Source organism: Lissotriton vulgaris, chromosome 12 (genome assembly GCF_964263255.1).
Source record: "Lissotriton vulgaris chromosome 12, aLisVul1.2, whole genome shotgun sequence".
Lineage (NCBI taxonomy): Eukaryota > Metazoa > Chordata > Amphibia > Caudata > Salamandridae > Lissotriton > Lissotriton vulgaris.
Genome location: NC_141700.1, coordinates 445384833 through 445406989, shown reverse-complemented (window position 1 = coordinate 445406989; position 22157 = coordinate 445384833). Strand labels below are relative to the sequence as shown.

General features: G+C 31.8%; 7 non-coding genes across 7 annotated transcripts; all 7 read left to right on the top strand.

Annotated features, from left to right (window-relative positions):
• The first annotated feature begins 362 nt into the window (after positions 1-362).
• TRNAI-AAU (transfer RNA isoleucine (anticodon AAU)) lies at positions 363-436 on the top strand. Its single transcript has one exon. It is a non-coding gene; the product is annotated as a tRNA-Ile (tRNA).
• A 3378-nt stretch (positions 437-3814) lies between these two features.
• Positions 3815-3888, top strand: TRNAI-AAU (transfer RNA isoleucine (anticodon AAU)). The gene has a single exon. It is a non-coding gene; the product is annotated as a tRNA-Ile (tRNA).
• An 8370-nt stretch (positions 3889-12258) lies between these two features.
• On the top strand, positions 12259-12332 carry TRNAI-AAU (transfer RNA isoleucine (anticodon AAU)). Its single transcript has one exon. It is a non-coding gene; the product is annotated as a tRNA-Ile (tRNA).
• Positions 12333-13121: 789 nt separating this feature from the next.
• TRNAI-AAU (transfer RNA isoleucine (anticodon AAU)) lies at positions 13122-13195 on the top strand. The gene has a single exon. It is a non-coding gene; the product is annotated as a tRNA-Ile (tRNA).
• A 4241-nt stretch (positions 13196-17436) lies between these two features.
• On the top strand, positions 17437-17510 carry TRNAI-AAU (transfer RNA isoleucine (anticodon AAU)). Its single transcript has one exon. It is a non-coding gene; the product is annotated as a tRNA-Ile (tRNA).
• Positions 17511-18298: 788 nt separating this feature from the next.
• Positions 18299-18372, top strand: TRNAI-AAU (transfer RNA isoleucine (anticodon AAU)). The gene has a single exon. It is a non-coding gene; the product is annotated as a tRNA-Ile (tRNA).
• A 3378-nt stretch (positions 18373-21750) lies between these two features.
• On the top strand, positions 21751-21824 carry TRNAI-AAU (transfer RNA isoleucine (anticodon AAU)). The gene has a single exon. It is a non-coding gene; the product is annotated as a tRNA-Ile (tRNA).
• The last annotated feature ends 333 nt before the right edge of the window (positions 21825-22157 follow it).

The window sequence follows — 22157 nt, the reverse complement described above, 5'->3', positions numbered from 1 at the left end:
CAATACTTGATGCTCCTTTAATGTTGAAAATAGATGTATTTTCTTCTGTATCATGTGTATCTCTATATTTCCTTTGAGGGGAAGCTGATAGAATGATTAAATGAATCAATTGCATATAGGTGATGAATTGTTATTTATTGCTAAAACACATGGAAAAAACATTAATGGTTCTAAGTTTTAACACTAAGTATGAACATCTCTTTTGTATTGTAACTTTTTTAAAGTCATATTAGTTTCTTCATGTTGATATTTTATATTTATAACTTCATGGTAAACCTCTGAAATTAAGCTTTCCAAATCTCCCGGGTTAACTATCATTAGCACTTCTTCATATGCAGGACTTCCAGGAAATTGTGCAAAACGGCCTGTTAGCTCAGATGGTTAGAGCGTGGTGCTAATAACGCCAAGGTCACAGGTTCGATCCCTGTACAGGCCAAGTTTAATTGTTTGAAAAAAGATTAATTTTTCTTGTGTCTCATTTTTGACTGTTTATCACCTTGGATCAAACACTACTTGAAGGATTGGATAAATACATTTGATATAGTTGTAGAATTAATTATTATTCTGAAAGCTCCTGAAATATCTATTAATGGTTCTAAGTTCTAACGCCAAGTAACTTAATCTCTTATTTATTACAATTTATTGAGGTCATTTTTGTTTTGTCTTGTTGATGAAATATAAAGATAGTATGAATGTAAACAGCTGAATATAAGCTTTCCAACTATCCCGGGTTAACAATCGGTAGCACTTCATCATCTGCTATTTCTTCAATAGTATGCTATATATTTAGTGAGCCTATTAGTTTAGTCTTTAGAGCAAAAAGTTAAAAATGCCAAGGACATATTTTCAATCAGTCTCCAAGACAATACTTGATGCTCCTTTAATGTTGAAAATAGATGTATTTTCTTCTGTATCATGTGTATCTCTATATTTCCTTTGAGGGGAAGCTGATAGAATGATTAAATGAATCAATTGCATATAGGTGATGAATTGTTATTTATTGCTAAAACACATGGAAAAAACATTAATGGTTCTAAGTTTTAACACTAAGTATGAACATCTCTTTTGTATTGTAACTTTTTTAAAGTCATATTAGTTTCTTCATGTTGATATTATATATTTATAACTTCATGGTAAACCTCTGAAATTAAGCTTTCCAAATCTCCCGGGTTAACTATCATTAGCACTTCTTCATATGCTGGACTTCCAGGAAATTGTGCAAAACGGCCTGTTAGCTCCGATGGTTAGAGCGTGGTGCTAATAACGCCAAGGTCACAGGTTCGATCCCTGTACAGGCCAAGTTTAATTGTTTGAAAAAAGATTAATTTTTCTTGTGTCTCATTTTTGACTGTTTATCACCTTGGATCAAACACTGCTTGAAGGATTGGATAAATACATTTGATATAGTTGTAGAATTAATTATTATTCTGAAAGCTCCTGAAATATCTATTAATGGTTCTAAGTTCTAACGCCAAGTAACTTAATCTCTTATTTATTGCAATTTATTGACGTCATTTTTGTTTTGTCTTGTTGATGAAATATAAAGATAGTATGAATGTAAACAGCTGAATATAAGCTTTCCAACTATCCCGGGTTAACAATCGGTTGCACTTCATCATCTGCTATTTCTTCAATAGTATGCTATATATTTAGTGAGCCTATTAGTTTAGTCTTTAGAGCAAAAAGTTAAAAATGCCAAGGACATATTTTCAATCAGTCTCCAAGCCAATACTTGATGCTCCTTTAATGTTGAAAATAGATGTATTTTCTTCTGTATCATGTGTATCTCTATATTTCCTTTGAGGGGAAGCTGATAGAATGATTAAATGAATCAATTGCATATAGGTGATGAATTGTTATTTATTGCTAAAACACATGGAAAAAACATTAATGGTTCTAAGTTCTAACACTAAGTATGAACATCTCTTTTGTATTGTAATTTTTTTAAAGTCATATTAGTTTCTTCATGTTGATATTATATATTTATAACTTCATGGTAAACCTCTGAAATTAAGCTTTCCAAATCTCCCGGGTTAACTAACATTAGCACTTCTTCATATGCTGGACTTCCAGGAAATTGTGCAAAACGGCCTGTTAGCTCAGATGGTTAGGGCGTGGTGCTAATAACGGCAAATGTCACAGGTTCGATCCCTGTACAGGCCAAGTTTAATTGTTTGAAAAAAGATTCATTTTTCTTGTGTCTCATTTTTGACTGTTTATCACCTTGGATCAAACACTGCCTGAAGGATTGGATAAATACATTTGATATAGTTGTAGAATTAATTATTATTCTGAAGGCTCCTGGAATATCTATTAATGGTTCTAAGTTCTAACGCCAAGTAACTTAAACTCTTATTTATTGCAATTTATTGAGGTCATTTTTGTTTTGTCTTGTTGATGAAATATAAAGATAGTATGAATGTAAACAGCTGAATATAAGCTTTCCAACTATCCCGGGTTAACAATCGATAGCACTTCATCATCTGCTATTTCTTCAATGGTATGCTATATATTTATTGCGCCTATTAGTTTAGTCTTTAGAGCATAAAGTTAAAAATGCCAAGGACATACCTTCAATCAGTCTCCAAGCCAATACTTGATGCTCCTTTAATGTTGAAAATAGATGTATTTTCTTCTGTATCATGTGTATGTCTATATTTCCTTTGAGGGGAAGCTGATAGAACGATTAGATGAATCAATTGCATATAGGTGATGAATTGTTATTTATTGCTAAAACACATGGAAAAAACATTAATGGTTCTAAGTTCTAACACTAAGTATGAAAATCTCTTTTGTATTGTAATTTTTTTAAAGTCATATTAGTTTCTTCATGTTGATATTATATATTTATAATTTCATGGTAAACCTCTGAAATTCAGCTATCCAAATCTCCCAGGTTAACTATCATTAGCAGTTCTTCACATGCTGGACTTCCAGGAATTTGGGCAAAATGGCTTGTTAGCTCAGATGGTTAGAGCGTGGTGCTAATAACGCCAAGGTCACAGGTTTGATCCCTGTACAGGCCAAGTTTAATTGTTTGAAAAAAGAGTAATTTTTCTTGTGTCTCATTTTTGACTGTTTATCACCTTGGATCAAACACTGGTTGAAGGATTGGATGAATACATTTGATATAGTTGTAGAATTCATTATTATTCTGAAAGCTCCTGGAATATCTATTAATGGTTCTAAGTTCTTACTCCAAGTAACTAAATCTCTTCTTTATTGCAATTCATTGAGGTCATTTTTGTTTTGTCTTGTTGATGAAATATAAAGATAGTATGAATGTAAACAGCTGAATATAAGCTTTCCAACTATCCCGGGTTAACAATCGGTAGCACTTCATCATCTGCTATTTCTTCAATAGTATGCTATATATTTAGTGAGCCTATTAGTGTAGTCTTTAGAGCAAAAAGTTAAAAATGCCAAGGACATATTTTCAATCAGTCTCCAAGCCAATACTTGATGCTCCTTTAATGTTGAAAATAGATGTATTTTCTTCTGTATCATGTGTATCTCTATATTTCCTTTGAGGGGAAGCTGATAGAATTATTAAATGAATCAATTGCATATAGGTGATGAATTGTTATTTATTGCTAAAACATATGGAAAAAACATTAATGGTTCTAAGTTCTAACACTAAGTATGAACATCTCTTTGTATTGTAATTTTTTTAAAGTCATATTAGTTTCTTCATGTTGATATTATATATTTATAACTTCATGGTAAACCTCTGAAATTAAACTTTCCAAATCTCCCAGGTTAATTATCATTAGCACTTCTTCATATGCTGGACTTCCAGGAAATTGTGCAAAACGGCCTGTTAGCTCAGATGGTTAGAGCGTGGTGCTAATAACGCCAAGGTCACAGGTTCGATCCCTGTACAGGCCAAGTTTAATTGTTTGAAAAAAGATTAATTTTTCTTGTGTCTCATTTTTGACTGTTTATCACCTTGGATCAAACACTGCTTGAAGGATTGGATAAATACATTTGATATAGTTGTAGAATTAATTATTATTCTGAAAGCTCCTGGAATATCTATTAATGGTTCTAAGTTCTAACGCCAAGTAACTTAAACTCTTATTTATTGCAATTTATTGAGGTCATTTTTGTTTTGTCTTGTTGATAAAATATAAAGATAGTATGAATGTAAACAGCTGAATATAAGCTTTCCAACTATCCCGGGTTAACAATCAATAGCACTTCATCATCTGCTATTTCTTCAATGGTATGCTATATATTTATTGAGCCTATTAGTTTAGTCTTTAGAGCATAAAGTTAAAAATGCCAAGGACATACCTTCAATCAGTCTCCAAGCCAATACTTGATGCTCCTTTAATGTTGAAAATAGATGTATTTTCTTCTGTATCATGTGTATGTCTATATTTCCTTTGAGGGGAAACTGATAGAACGATTAGATGAATTAATTGCATATAGGTGATGAATTGTTATTTATTGCTAAAACACATGGAAAAAAGATTAATGGTTCTAAGTTCTAACACTAAGTATGAAAATCTCTTTTGTATTGTAATTTTTTTAAAGTCATATTAGTTTCTTCATGTTGATATTATATATTTATAATTTCATGGTAAACCTCTGAAATTCAGCTATCCAAATCTCCCGGGTTAACTATCATTAGCAGTTCTTCACATGCTGGACTTCCAGGAATTTGGGCAAAACGGCTTGTTAGCTCAGATGCTTAGAGCGTGGTGCTAATAACGCCAAGGTCACAGGTTCGATCCCTGTACAGGCCAAGTTTAATTGTTTGAAAAAAGATTAATTTTTCTTGTGTTTCATTCTTGACTGTTTATCACCTTGGATCAAACGCTGCTTGAAGGATTGGATGAATACATTTGATATAGTTGTAGAATTAATTATTATTCTGAAAGCTCCTGGAATATCTATTAATGGTTCTAAGTTCAAACGCCAAGTAACTAAATCTTCTATTTATTGCAATTTATTGAGGTCATTTTTGTTTTGTCTTGTTGATGAAATATAAAGATAGTATGAATGTAAACAGCTGAATATAAGCTTTCCAACTATCCCGGGTTAACAATCGATAGCACTTCATCATCTGCTATTTCTTCAACGGTATGCTATATATTTATTGAGCCTATTAGTTTAGTCTTTAGAGCATAAAGTTAAAAATGCCAAGGACATACTTTCAATCAATCTCCTAGCCAATACTTGATGCTCCTTTAATGTTGAAAATAGATGTATTTTCTTCTGTATCATGTGTATCTCTATATTTTCTTTGAGGGGAAGCTGATAGAATGATTAAATGAATCAATTTCATATAGGTGATGAATTGTTATTTATTGCTAAAACACATGGAAAAAACATTAATGGTTCTAAGTTCTAACACTAAGTATGAAAATCTCTTTTGTATTGTAATTTTTTTAAAGTCATATTAGTTTCTTCATGTTGATATTATATATTTATAACTTCATGGTAAACCTCTGAAATTAAGCTTTCCAAATCTCCCGGGTTAACTATCATTAGCACTTCATTATATGCTGGACTTCCAGCAATTCATGCAAAACGGCCTGTTAGCTCAGATGGTTAGAGTGTGGTGCTAATAACGCCAAGGTCACAGGTTCGATCCCTGTACAGGCCAAGTTTAATTGTTTGTAAAAAGATACATTTTTCTTGTGTCTCATTTTTGACTGTTTTTCACCTTGGATCAAACGGAGCTTGAAGGATTGGATGAATATATTTCATATAGTTGTAGAATTAATTATTATTCTGAAAGCTCCTGGAATATCTATTAATGAGTCTAAGTTCCAACGCCAAGTAACTAAATCTCTTATTTATTGCAATTCATTGAGGTCATTTTTGTTTTGTCTTGTTGATGAAATATAAAGATAGTATGAATGCAAACAGCTGAATATAAGCTTTCCAACTATCCCGGGTTAACAATCAGTAGCACTTCATCATCTGCTATTTCTTCAATAGTATGCTATATATTTAGTGAGCCTATTAGTTTAGTCTTTAGAGCATAAAGTTAAAAATGCCAAGGACATACTTTCAATCAGTCTCCAAGCCAATACTTGATGCTCCTTTAATGTTGAAAATAGATGTATTTTCTTCTGTATCATGTGTATGTCTATATTTCCTTTGAGGGGAAGCTGATAGAATGATTAGATGAATCAATTGCATATAGGTGATGAATTATTATTTATTGCTAAAACACATGGAAAAAACATTAATGGTTCTAAGTTCTAACACTAAGTATGAACATCTCTTTTGTATTGTAATTTTTTTAGAGTCATATTAGTTTCTTCATGTTGATATTATATAAGTATAACTTCATGGTAAACCTCTGAAATTAAGCTTTCCAAATCTCCCTGGTTAACTATCATTAGCACTTCTTCATATGCTGGACTTCCAGGAGTTTATGCAAAATGGCCTGTTAGCTCAGATGGTTAGAGCGTGGTTCTAATAGCGACAAGGTCACAGGTTCGATCCCTATACAGGCCAAGTTTAATTGTTTGAAAAAAGATTAATTTTTTCTTGCGTCTCATTCTTGACTGTTTATTACCTTGGATCAAACGCTGCTTGAAGGATTGGATAAATACATTTGATATAGTTGTAGAATTAATTATTATTCTGAAAGCTCCTGGAATATCTATTAATGGTTCTAAGTTCTAACGCCAAGTAACTAAATCTCTTATTTATTGCAATTCATTGAGGTCATTTTTGTTTTGTCTTGTTGATGAAATATAAAGATAGTATGAATGTAAACAGCTTAATATAAGCTTTCCAACTATCCCGGGTTAACAATCGGTAGCACTTCATCATCTGCTATTTCTTCAATGGTATGCTATATATTTAGTGAGCCTATTAGTTTAGTCTTTAGAGCATAAAGTTAAAAATGCCAAGGACATACTTTCAATCAATCTCCTAGCCAATACTTGATGCTCCTTTAATGTTGAAAATAGATGTATTTTCTTCTGTATCATGTGTATCTCTATATTTTCTTTGAGGGGAAGCTGATAGAATGATTAAATGAATCAATTGCATATAAGTGATGAATTGTTATTTATTGCTAAAACACATGGAAAAAACATTAATGGTTCTAAGTTCTAACACTAAGTATGAAAATCTCTTTTGTATTGTAATTGTTTTAAAGTCATATTAGTTTCTTCATGTTGATATTATATATTTATAACTTCATGGTAAACCTCTGAAATTAAGCTTTCCAAATCTCCCGGGTTAACTATCATTAGCACTTCTTCATATGCTGGACTTCCAGCAATTCATGCAAAACGGCCTGTTAGCTCAGATGGTTAGAGTGTGGTGCTAATAACGCCAAGGTCACAGGTTCGATCCCTGTACAGGCCAAGTTTAATTGTTTGTAAAAAGATACATTTTTCTTGTGTCTAATTTTTGACTGTTTATCACCTTGGATCAAACGGAGCTTGAAGGATTGGATGAATATATTTCATATAGTTGTAGAATTAATTATTATTCTGAAAGCTCCTGGAATATCTATTAATGAGTCTAAGTTCTAACGCCAAGTAACTAAATCTCTTATTTATTGCAATTCATTGAGGTCATTTTTGTTGTGTCTTGTTGATGAAATATAAAGATAGTATGAATGTAAACAGCTGAATATAAGCTTTCCAACTATCCCGGGTTAACAATCAGTAGCACTTCATCATCTGCTATTTCTTCAATAGTATGCTATATATTTAGTGAGCCTATTAGTTTAGTCTTTAGAGCATAAAGTTAAAAATGCCAAGGACATATTTTCAATCAGTCTCCAAGCCAATACTTGATGCTCCTTTAATGTTGAAAATAGATGTATTTTCTTCTGTATCATGTGTATCTCTATATTTCCTTTGAGGGGAAGCTGATAGAATGATTAAATGAATCAATTGCATATAGGTGATGAATTGTTATTTATTGCTAAAACACATGGAAAAAACATTAATGGTTCTAAGTTCTAACACTAAGTATGAACATCTCTTTTGTATTGTAATTTTTTTAAAGTCATATTAGTTTCTTCATGTTGATATTATATATTTATAACTTCATGGTAAACCTCTGAAATTAAGCTTTCCAAATCTCCCAGGTTAACTATCATTAGTACTTCTTCATATGCTGGACTTCCAGGAAATTGTGCAAAACGACCTGTTAGCTCAGATGGTTAGAGCGTGGTGCTAATAACGCCAAGGTCACAGGTTCGATCCCTGTACAGGCCAAGTTTAATCGTTTGAAAAAAGATTAATTTTTCTTTTGTCTCATTTTTGACTGTTTATCACCTTGGATCAAACACTGCTTGAAGGATTGGATAAATACATTTGATATAGTTGTAGAATTAATTATTATTCTGAAAGCTCCTGGAATATCTATTAATGGTTCTAAGTTCTAACGCCAAGTAACTTAAACTCTTATTTATTGCAATTTATTGAGGTCATTTTTGTTTTGTTTTGTTGATGAAATATAAAGATAGTATGAATGTAAACAGCTGAATATAAGCTTTCCAACTATCCCGGGTTAACAATCAATAGCACTTCATCATCTGCTATTTCTTCAATGGTATGCTATATATTTATTGAGCCTATTAGTTTAGTCTTTAGAGCATAAAGTTAAAAATGCCAAGGACATACCTTCAATCAGTCTCCAAGCCAATACTTGATGCTCCTTTAATGTTTTAGATGTATTTTCTTCTGTATCATGTGTATGTCTATATTTCCTTTGAGGGGAAGCTGATGAAACGATTAGATGAATCAATTGCATATAGGTGATGAATTGTTATTTATTGCTAAAACACATGGAAAAAACATTAATGGTTCTAAGTACTAACACTAAATATGAAAATCTCTTTTGTATTGTAATTTTTTTAAAGTCATATTAGTTTCTTCATGTTGATATTATATATTTATAATTTCATGGTAAACCTCTGAAATTCAGCTATCCAAATCTCCCGGGTTAACTATCATTAGCAGTTCTTCACATGCTGGACTTCCAGGAATTTGGGCAAAATGGCTTGTTAGCTCAGATTGTTAGAGCTTGGTGCTAATAACGCCAAGGTCACAGGATAGATCCCTGTACAGGCTAAGTTTAATTGTTTGAAAAAAGATTAATTTTTCTTGTGTCTCCTTTTTGACTGTTTATCACCGTGGATCAAACACTGCTTGAAGGATTGGATGAATACATTTGATATAGTTGTAGAATTAATTATTATTCTGAAAGCTCCTGGAATATCTATTAATGGTTCTAAGTTCTAACTCGAAGTAACTAAATCTCTTATTTATTGCAATTCATTGAGGTCATTTTTGTTTTGTCTTGTTGATGAAATATAAAGATAGTATGAATGTAAACAGCTGAATATAAGCTTTCCAACTATCCCGGGTTAACAATCAGTAGCACTTCATCATCTGCTATTTCTTCAATAGTATGCTATATTTTTAGTGAGCCTATTAGTTTAGTCTTTAGAGCAAAAAGTTACAAATGCCAAGGACATACTTTCAATCAGTCTCCAAGCCAATACTTGATGCTCCTTTAATGTTGAAAATAGATGTATTTTCTTCTGTATCATGTGTATCTCTATATTTCCTTTGAGGGGGAGCTGATAGAATGATTAAATGAATCAATTGCATATAGGTGATGAATTGTTATTTATTGCTAAAACACATGGAAAAAACATTAATGGTTCTAAGTTCTAACACTAAGTATGAAAATCTCTTTTGTATTGTAATTTTTTTAAAGTCATATTAGTTTCTTCATGTTGATATTATATATTTATAACTTCATGGTAAACCTCTGAATTTAAGCTTTCCAAATCTCCCGGGTTAACTATCATTAGCACTTCTTCATATGCTGGACTTCCAGGAGTTTATGCAAAATGGCCTGTTAGCTCAGATGGTTAGAGCGTGGTTCTAATAGCGACAAGGTCACAGGTTCGATCCCTATACAGGCCAAGTTTAATTGTTTGAAAAAAGAATAATTTTTTCTTGCGTCTCATTCTTGACTGTTTATTACCTTGGATCAAACGCTGCTTGAAGGATTGGATAAATACATTTGATATAGTTGTAGAATTAATTATTATTCTGAAAGCTCCTGGAATATCTATTAATGGTTCTAAGTTCTAACGCCAAGTAACTAAATTTCTTATTTATTGCAATTCATTGAGGTCATTTTTGTTTTGTCTTGTTGATGAAATATAAAGATAGTATGAATGTAAACAGCTGAATATAAGCTTTCCAACTATCCCGGGTTAACAATCGGTAGCACTTCATCATCTGCTATTTCTTCAATAGTATGCTATATATTTAGTGAGCCTATTAGTTTAGTCTTTAGAGCAAAAAGTTAAAAATGCCAAGGACATATTTTCAATCAGTCTCCAAGCCAATACTTGATGCTCCTTTAATGTTGAAAATAGATGTATTTTCTTCTGTATCATGTGTATCTCTATATTTCCTTTGAGGGGAAGCTGATAGAATGATTAAATGAATCAATTGCATATAGGTGATGAATTGTTATTTATTGCTAAAACACATGGAAAAAACATTAATGGTTCTAAGTTCTAACACTAAGTATGAACATATCTTTTGTATTGTAATTTTTTTAAAGTCATATTAGTTTCTTCATGTTGATATTATATATTTATAACTTCATGGTAAACCTCTGAAATTAAGCTTTCCAAATCTCCCAGGTTAACTATCATTAGCACTTCTTAATATGCTGGACTTCCAGGAAATTGTGCAAAACGGCCTGTTAGCTCAGATGGTTAGAGCGTGGAGCTAATAACGCCAAGGTCACAGGTTCGATCCCTGTACAGGCCAAGTTTAATTGTTTGAAAAAAGATTAATTTTTCTTGTGTCTCATTTTTGACTGTTTATCACCTTGGATCAAACACTGCTTGAAGGATTGGATAAATACATTTGATATAGTTGTAGAATTAATTATTATTCTGAAAGCTCCTGGAATATCTATTAATGGTTCTAAGTTCTAACGCCAAGTAACTTAAACTCTTATTTATTGCAATTTATTGAGGTCATTTTTGTTTTGTCTTGTTGATGAAATATAAAGATAGTATGAATGTAAACAGCTGAAAATAGATGTATTTTCTTCTGTATCATGTGTATCTATATATTTCCTTTGAGGGGAAGCTGATAGAATGATTAAATGAATCAATTGCATATAGGTGATGAATTGTTATTTATTGCTAAAACACATGGAAAAAACATTAATGGTTCTAAGTTCTAACACTAAGTATGAACATATCTTTTGTATTGTAATTTTTTTAAAGTCATATTAGTTTCTTCATGTTGATATTATATATTTATAACTTCATGGTAAACCTCTGAAATTAAGCTTTCCAAATCTCCCAGGTTAACTATCATTAGCACTTCTTCATATGCTGGACTTCCAGGAAATTGTGCAAAACGGCCTGTTAGCTCAGATGGTTAGAGCGTGGAGCTAATAACGCCAAGGTCACAGGTTCGATCCCTGTACAGGCCAAGTTTAATTGTTTGAAAAAAGATTAATTTTTCTTGTGTCTCATTTTTGACTGTTTATCACCTTGGATCAAACACTGCTTGAAGGATTGGATAAATACATTTGATATAATTGTAGAATTAATTATTATTCTGAAAGCTCCTGGAATATCTAATAATGGTTCTAAGTTCTAACGCCAAGTAACTTAATCTCTTATTTATTGCAATTTATTGAGGTCATTTTTGTTTTGTCTTGTTGATGAAATATAAAGATAGTATGAATGTAAACAGCTGAATATAAGCTTTCTAATTATCCCGGGTTAACAATCAGTAGCACTTCATCATCTGCTATTTCTTCAATAGTATGCTATATATTTAGTGAGCCTATTAGTTTAGTCTTTAGAGCATAAAGGTAAAAATGCCAAGGACATACTTTCAATCAGTCTCCAAGCCAATACTTGATGCTCCTTTAATGTTGAAAATAGATGTATTTTCTTCTGTATCATGTGTATCTCTATATTTCCTTTGAGGGGAAGCTGATAGAATGATTAAATGAATCAATTGCATATAGGTGATGAATTGTTATTTATTGCTAAAACACGTGGAAAAAACATTAATGGTTCTAAGTTCTAACACTAAGTATGAAAATCTCTTTTGTATTGTAATTTTTTTAAAGTCATATTAGTTTCTTCATGTTGATAATATATATTTATAAGTTCATGGTAAACCTCTGGAATTAAGCTTTCCAAATCTCCCGGGTTAACTATCATTAGCACTTCTTCATATGCTGGACTTCCAGGAGTTTATGCAAAATGGCCTGTTAGCTCAGATGGTTAGAGCGTGGTGCTAATAACGCCAAGGTCACAGGTTCGATCCCTGTACAGGCCAAGTTTAATTGTTTGAAAAAAGATTAATTTTTCTTGTGTCTCATTTTTGACTGTTTATCACCTTGGATCAAACGCTGCTTGGAGGATTGGATGAATACATTTGATATAGTTGTAGAATTAATTATTATTCGGAAAGCTCCTAAAATATCTATTAATGGTTCTAAGTTCTAACGCCAAGTAACTAAATCTCTTATTTATTGCAATTTATTGAGGTCATTTTTGTTTTGTCTTGTTGATGAAATATAAAGATAGTATGAATGTAAACAGCTGAATATAAGCTTTCCAACTATCCCGGGTTAACAATCGGTAGCACTTCATCATCTGCTATTTCTTCAATAGTATGCTATATATTTAGTGAGCCTATTAGTTTAGTCTTTAGAGCATAAAGTTAAAAATGCCAAGGATATACTTTCAATCAGTCTCCTAGCCAATACTTGATGCTCCTTTCATGTTGAAAATAGATGTATTTTCTTCTGTATCATGTGTATCTCTATATTTCCTTTGAGGGGAAGCTGATAGAATGATTAAATGAATCAATTGCATATAGGTGATGAATTGTTATTTATTGCTAAAACACATGGAAAAAACATTAATGGTTCGAAGTTCTAACACTAAGTATGAACATCTCTTTTGTATTGTAATTTTTTTAAAGTCATATTAGTTTCTTCATGTTGATATTATATATTTATAACTTCATGGTAAACCTCTGAAATTAAGCTTTCCAAATCTCCCGGGTTAACTATCATTAGCACTTCTTCATATGCTGGACTTCCAGGACATTGTGCAAAACGGCCTGTTAGCTCAGATGGTTAGAGCGTGGTGCTAATAACGCCAAGGTCACAGGTTCGATCCCTGTACAGGCCAAGTTTAATTGTTTGAAAAAAGATTACTTTTTCTTGTGTCTCATTTTTGACAGTTTATCACCTTGGATCAAACGCTGCTTGGAGGATTGGATGAATACATTTGATATAGTTGTAGAATTAATTATTATTCTGAAAGCTCCTGGAATATCTATTAATGGTTCTAAGTTCAAACGCCAAGTAACTAAATCTTCTATTTATTGCAATTTATTGAGGTCATTTTTGTTTTGTCTTGTTGATGAAATATAAAGATAGTATGAATGTAAACAGCTGAATATAAGCTTTCCAACTATCCCGGGTTAACAATCGATAGCACTTCATCATCTGCTATTTCTTCAACGGTATGCTATATATTTATTGAGCCTATTAGTTTAGTCTTTAGAGCATAAAGTTAAAAATGCCAAGAACATACCTTCAATCAGTCTCCAAGCCAATACTTGATGCTCCTTTAATGTTGAAAATAGATGTATTTTCTTCTGTATCATGTGTATGTCTATATTTCCTTTGAGGGGAAGCTGATAGAATGATTAGATGAATCAATTGCATATAGGTGATGAATTGTTATTTATTGCTAAAACACATGGAAAAAAACATTAATGGTTCTAAGTTCTAACACTGAGTATGAAAATCTCTTTTGTCTTGTAATTTTTTAAAAGTCATATTAGTTTCTTCATGTTGATATTATATATTTATAATTTCATGGTAAACCTCTGAAATTCAGCTATCCAAATCTCCCGGGTTAACTATCATTAGCAGTTCTTCACATGCTGGACTTCCAGGAGTTTATGCAAAATGGCCTGTTAGCTCAGATGGATAGAGTGTGGTGCTAATAACGCCAAGGTCACAGGTTCGATCCCTGTACAGGCCAAGTTTAATTGTTTGAAAAAAGATTAATTTTTCTTGTGTCTCATTTTTGACTGTTTATCACCTTGGATCAAACGCTGCTTGGAGGATTGGATGAATACATTTGATATAGTTGTAGAAATAATTATTATTCTGAAAGCTCCTGAAATATCTATTAATGGTTCTAAGTTCTAACGCCAAGTAACTAAATCTCTTATTTATTGCAATTTATTGAGGTCATTTTGTTTTGTCTTGTTGATGAAATATAAAGATAGTATGAATGTAAACAGCTGAATATAAGCTTTCCAACTATCCCGGGTTAACAATCGGTAGCACTTCATCATCTGCTATTTCTTCAATAGTATGCTATATATTTAGTGAGCCTATTAGTTTAGTCTTTAGAGCATAAAGTTAAAAATGCCAAAGACATACTTTCAATCAATCTCCTAGCCAATACTTGATGCTCCTTTAATGTTGAAAATAGATGTATTTTCTTCTGTATCATGTGTATCTCTATATTTTCTTTGAGGGGAAGCTGATAGAATGATTAAATGAATCAATTTCATATAGGTGATGAATTGTTATTTATTGCTAAAACACATGGAAAAAACATTAATGGTTCTAAGTTCTAACACTAAGTATGAAAATCTCTTTTGTATTGTAATTTTTTTAAAGTCATATTAGTTTCTTCATGTTGATATTATATATTTATAACTTCATGGTAAACCTCTGAAATTAAGCTTTCCAAATCTCCCGGGTTAACTATCATTAGCACTTCATTATATGCTGGACTTCCAGCAATTCATGCAAAACGGCCTGTTAGCTCAGATGGTTAGAGTGTGGTGCTAATAACGCCAAGGTCACAGGTTCGATCCCTGTACAGGCCAAGTTTAATTGTTTGTAAAAAGATACATTTTTCTTGTGTCTCATTTTTGACTGTTTATCACCTTGGATCAAACGGAGCTTGAAGGATTGGATGAATATATTTCATATAGTTGTAGAATTAATTATTATTCTGAAAGCTCCTGGAATATCTATTAATGAGTCTAAGTTCTAACGCCAAGTAACTAAATCTCTTATTTATTGCAATTCATTGAGGTCATTTTTGTTTTGTCTTGTTGATGAAATATAAAGATAGTATGAATGTAAACAGCTGAATATAAGCTTTCCAACTATCCCGGGTTAACAATCAGTAGCACTTCATCATCTGCTATTTCTTCAATAGTATGCTATATATTTAGTGAGCCTATTAGTTTAGTCTTTAGAGCATAAAGTTAAAAATGCCAAGGACATACTTTCAATCAGTCTCCAAGCCAATACTTGATGCTCCTTTAATGTTGAAAATAGATGTATTTTCTTCTGTATCATGTGTATGTCTATATTTCCTTTGAGGGGAAGCTGATAGAATGATTAGATGAATCAATTGCATATAGGTGATGAATTATTATTTATTGCTAAAACACATGGAAAAAACATTAATGGTTCTAAGTTCTAACACTAAGTATGAACATCTCTTTTGTATTGTAATTTTTTTAGAGTCATATTAGTTTCTTCATGTTGATATTATATAAGTATAACTTCATGGTAAACCTCTGAAATTAAGCTTTCCAAATCTCCCTGGTTAACTATCATTAGCACTTCTTCATATGCTGGACTTCCAGGAGTTTATGCAAAATGGCCTGTTAGCTCAGATGGTTAGAGCGTGGTTCTAATAGCTACAAGGTCACAGGTTCGATCCCTGTACAGGCCAAGTTTAATTGTTTGTAAAAAGATAAATTTTTCTTGTGTCTAATTTTTGACTGTTTATCACCTTGGATCAAACGGAGCTTGAAGGATTGGATGAATATATTTCATATAGTTGTAGAAATAATTATTATTCTGAAAGCTCCTGGAATATCTAATAATGAGTCTAAGTTCTAACGCCAAGTAACTAAATCTCTTATTTATTGCAATTCATTGAGGTCATTTTTGTTTTGTCTTGTTGATGAAATATAAAGATAGTATGAATGTAAACAGCTGAATATAAGCTTTCCAACTATCCCGGGTTAACAATCGGAAGCACTTCATCATCTGCTATTTCTTCAATAGTATGCTATATATTTAGTGAGCCTATTAGTTTAGTCTTTAGAGCAAAAAGTTAAAAATGCCAAGGACATATTTTCAATCAGTCTCCAAGCCAATACTTGATGCTCCTTTAATGTTGAAAATAGATGTATTTTCTTCTGTATCATGTGTATCTCTATATTTCCTTTGAGGGGAAGCTGATAGAATGATTAAATGAATTAATTGCATATAGGTGATGAATTGTTATTTATTGCTAAAACACATGGAAAAAACATTAATGGTTCTAAGTTCTAACACTAAGTATGAACATCTCTTTTGTATTGTAATTTTTTTAAAGTCATATTAGTTTCTTCATGTTGATATTATATATTTATAACTTCATGGTAAACCTCTGAAATTAAGCTTTCCAAATCTCCCAGGTTAACTATCATTAGCACTTCTTCATATGCTGGACTTCCAGGAAATTGTGCAAAACGACCTGTTAGCTCAGATGGTTAGAGCGTAGTGCTAATAACGCCAAGGTCACAGGTTTGATCCCTGTACAGGCCAAGTTTAATCGTTTGAAAAAAGATTAATTTTTCTTTTGTCTCATTTTTGACTGTTTATCACCTTGGATCAAACACTGCTTGAAGGATTGGATAAATACATTTGATATAGTTGTAGAATTAATTATTATTCTGAAAGCTCCTGGAATATCTATTAATGGTTCTAAGTTCTAACGCCAAGTAACTTAAACTCTTATTTATTGCAATTTATTGAGGTCATTTTTGTTTTGTCTTGTTGATGAAATATAAAGATAGTATGAATGTAAACAGCTGAATATAAGCTTTCCAACTATCCCGGGTTAACAATCAATAGCACTTCATCATCTGCTATTTCTTCAATAGTATGCTATATATTTAGTGAGCCTATTAGTTTAGTCTTTAGAGTATAAAATTAAAAATGCCAAGGACATACTTTCAATCAGTCTCCAAGCCAATACTTGATGCTCCTTTAATGTTGAAAATAGATGTATTTTCTTCTGTATCATGTGTATCTCTATATTTCCTTTGAGGGGAAGCTGATAGAATGATTAAATGAATCAATTGCATATAGGTGATGAATTGTTATTTATTGCTAAAACACATGGAAAAAACATTAATGGTTCTAAGTTTTAACACTAAGTATGAACATCTCTTTTGTATTGTAACTTTTTTAAAGTCATATTAGTTTCTTCATGTTGATATTATATATTTATAACTTCATGGTAAACCTCTGAAATTAAGCTTTCCAAATCTCCCGGGTTAACTATCATTAGCACTTCTTCATATGCTGGACTTCCAGGAAATTGTGCAAAACGGCCTGTTAGCTCAGATGGTTAGAGCGTGGTGCTAATAACGCCAAGGTCACAGGTTCGATTCCTGTACAGGCCAAGTTTAATTGTTTGAAAAAAGATTATTTTTTCTTGTGTCTCATTTTTGACTGTTTATCACCTTGGATCAAACACTGCTTGAAGGATTGGATAAATACATTTGATATAGTTGTAGAATTAATTATTATTCTGAAAGCTCCTGAAATATCTATTAATGGTTCTAAGTTCTAACGCCAAGTAACTTAATCTCTTATTTATTGCAATTTATTGAGGTCATTTTTGTTTTGTCTTGTTGATGAAATATAAAGATAGTATGAATGTAAACAGCTGAATATAAGCTTTCCAACTATCCCGGGTTAACAATCAGTAGCACTTCATCATCTGCTATTTCTTCAATAGTATGCTATATATTTAGTGAGCCTATTAGTTTAGTCTTTAGAGCAAAAAGTTAAAAATGCCAAGGACATATTTTCATCAGTCTCCAAGCCAATACTTGATGCTCCTTTAATGTTGAAAATAGATGTATTTTCTTCTGTATCATGTGTATCTCTATATTTCCTTTGAGGGGAAGCTGATAGAATGATTAAATGAATCAATTGCATATAGGTGATGAATTGTTATTTATTGCTAAAACACATGGAAAAAACATTAATGGTTCTAAGTTTTAACACTAAGTATGAACATCTCTTTTGTATTGTAACTTTTTTAAAGTCATATTAGTTTCTTCATGTTGATATTTTATATTTATAACTTCATGGTAAACCTCTGAAATTAAGCTTTCCAAATCTCCCGGGTTAACTATCATTAGCACTTCTTCATATGCAGGACTTCCAGGAAATTGTGCAAAACGGCCTGTTAGCTCAGATGGTTAGAGCGTGGTGCTAATAACGCCAAGGTCACAGGTTCGATCCCTGTACAGGCCAAGTTTAATTGTTTGAAAAAAGATTAATTTTTCTTGTGTCTCATTTTTGACTGTTTATCACCTTGGATCAAACACTACTTGAAGGATTGGATAAATACATTTGATATAGTTGTAGAATTAATTATTATTCTGAAAGCTCCTGAAATATCTATTAATGGTTCTAAGTTCTAACGCCAAGTAACTTAATCTCTTATTTATTACAATTTATTGAGGTCATTTTTGTTTTGTCTTGTTGATGAAATATAAAGATAGTATGAATGTAAACAGCTGAATATAAGCTTTCCAACTATCCCGGGTTAACAATCGGTAGCACTTCATCATCTGCTATTTCTTCAATAGTATGCTATATATTTAGTGAGCCTATTAGTTTAGTCTTTAGAGCAAAAAGTTAAAAATGCCAAGGACATATTTTCAATCAGTCTCCAAGACAATACTTGATGCTCCTTTAATGTTGAAAATAGATGTATTTTCTTCTGTATCATGTGTATCTCTATATTTCCTTTGAGGGGAAGCTGATAGAATGATTAAATGAATCAATTGCATATAGGTGATGAATTGTTATTTATTGCTAAAACACATGGAAAAAACATTAATGGTTCTAAGTTTTAACACTAAGTATGAACATCTCTTTTGTATTGTAACTTTTTTAAAGTCATATTAGTTTCTTCATGTTGATATTATATATTTATAACTTCATGGTAAACCTCTGAAATTAAGCTTTCCAAATCTCCCGGGTTAACTATCATTAGCACTTCTTCATATGCTGGACTTCCAGGAAATTGTGCAAAACGGCCTGTTAGCTCCGATGGTTAGAGCGTGGTGCTAATAACGCCAAGGTCACAGGTTCGATCCCTGTACAGGCCAAGTTTAATTGTTTGAAAAAAGATTAATTTTTCTTGTGTCTCATTTTTGACTGTTTATCACCTTGGATCAAACACTGCTTGAAGGATTGGATAAATACATTTGATATAGTTGTAGAATTAATTATTATTCTGAAAGCTCCTGAAATATCTATTAATGGTTCTAAGTTCTAACGCCAAGTAACTTAATCTCTTATTTATTGCAATTTATTGACGTCATTTTTGTTTTGTCTTGTTGATGAAATATAAAGATAGTATGAATGTAAACAGCTGAATATAAGCTTTCCAACTATCCCGGGTTAACAATCGGTTGCACTTCATCATCTGCTATTTCTTCAATAGTATGCTATATATTTAGTGAGCCTATTAGTTTAGTCTTTAGAGCAAAAAGTTAAAAATGCCAAGGACATATTTTCAATCAGTCTCCAAGCCAATACTTGATGCTCCTTTAATGTTGAAAATAGATGTATTTTCTTCTGTATCATGTGTATCTCTATATTTCCTTTGAGGGGAAGCTGATAGAATGATTAAATGAATCAATTGCATATAGGTGATGAATTGTTATTTATTGCTAAAACACATGGAAAAAACATTAATGGTTCTAAGTTCTAACACTAAGTATGAACATCTCTTTTGTATTGTAATTTTTTTAAAGTCATATTAGTTTCTTCATGTTGATATTATATATTTATAACTTCATGGTAAACCTCTGAAATTAAGCTTTCCAAATCTCCCGGGTTAACTAACATTAGCACTTCTTCATATGCTGGACTTCCAGGAAATTGTGCAAAACGGCCTGTTAGCTCAGATGGTTAGGGCGTGGTGCTAATAACGGCAAATGTCACAGGTTCGATCCCTGTACAGGCCAAGTTTAATTGTTTGAAAAAAGATTCATTTTTCTTGTGTCTCATTTTTGACTGTTTATCACCTTGGATCAAACACTGCCTGAAGGATTGGATAAATACATTTGATATAGTTGTAGAATTAATTATTATTCTGAAGGCTCCTGGAATATCTATTAATGGTTCTAAGTTCTAACGCCAAGTAACTTAAACTCTTATTTATTGCAATTTATTGAGGTCATTTTTGTTTTGTCTTGTTGATGAAATATAAAGATAGTATGAATGTAAACAGCTGAATATAAGCTTTCCAACTATCCCGGGTTAACAATCGATAGCACTTCATCATCTGCTATTTCTTCAATGGTATGCTATATATTTATTGCGCCTATTAGTTTAGTCTTTAGAGCATAAAGTTAAAAATGCCAAGGACATACCTTCAATCAGTCTCCAAGCCAATACTTGATGCTCCTTTAATGTTGAAAATAGATGTATTTTCTTCTGTATCATGTGTATGTCTATATTTCCTTTGAGGGGAAGCTGATAGAACGATTAGATGAATCAATTGCATATAGGTGATGAATTGTTATTTATTGCTAAAACACATGGAAAAAACATTAATGGTTCTAAGTTCTAACACTAAGTATGAAAATCTCTTTTGTATTGTAATTTTTTTAAAGTCATATTAGTTTCTTCATGTTGATATTATATATTTATAATTTCATGGTAAACCTCTGAAATTCAGCTATCCAAATCTCCCAGGTTAACTATCATTAGCAGTTCTTCACATGCTGGACTTCCAGGAATTTGGGCAAAATGGCTTGTTAGCTCAGATGGTTAGAGCGTGGTGCTAATAACGCCAAGGTCACAGGTTTGATCCCTGTACAGGCCAAGTTTAATTGTTTGAAAAAAGAGTAATTTTTCTTGTGTCTCATTTTTGACTGTTTATCACCTTGGATCAAACACTGGTTGAAGGATTGGATGAATACATTTGATATAGTTGTAGAATTCATTATTATTCTGAAAGCTCCTGGAATATCTATTAATGGTTCTAAGTTCTTACTCCAAGTAACTAAATCTCTTCTTTATTGCAATTCATTGAGGTCATTTTTGTTTTGTCTTGTTGATGAAATATAAAGATAGTATGAATGTAAACAGCTGAATATAAGCTTTCCAACTATCCCGGGTTAACAATCGGTAGCACTTCATCATCTGCTATTTCTTCAATAGTATGCTATATATTTAGTGAGCCTATTAGTGTAGTCTTTAGAGCAAAAAGTTAAAAATGCCAAGGACATATTTTCAATCAGTCTCCAAGCCAATACTTGATGCTCCTTTAATGTTGAAAATAGATGTATTTTCTTCTGTATCATGTGTATCTCTATATTTCCTTTGAGGGGAAGCTGATAGAATTATTAAATGAATCAATTGCATATAGGTGATGAATTGTTATTTATTGCTAAAACATATGGAAAAAACATTAATGGTTCTAAGTTCTAACACTAAGTATGAACATCTCTTTGTATTGTAATTTTTTTAAAGTCATATTAGTTTCTTCATGTTGATATTATATATTTATAACTTCATGGTAAACCTCTGAAATTAAACTTTCCAAATCTCCCAGGTTAATTATCATTAGCACTTCTTCATATGCTGGACTTCCAGGAAATTGTGCAAAACGGCCTGTTAGCTCAGATGGTTAGAGCGTGGTGCTAATAACGCCAAGGTCACAGGTTCGATCCCTGTACAGGCCAAGTTTAATTGTTTGAAAAAAGATTAATTTTTCTTGTGTCTCATTTTTGACTGTTTATCACCTTGGATCAAACACTGCTTGAAGGATTGGATAAATACATTTGATATAGTTGTAGAATTAATTATTATTCTGAAAGCTCCTGGAATATCTATTAATGGTTCTAAGTTCTAACGCCAAGTAACTTAAACTCTTATTTATTGCAATTTATTGAGGTCATTTTTGTTTTGTCTTGTTGATAAAATATAAAGATAGTATGAATGTAAACAGCTGAATATAAGCTTTCCAACTATCCCGGGTTAACAATCAATAGCACTTCATCATCTGCTATTTCTTC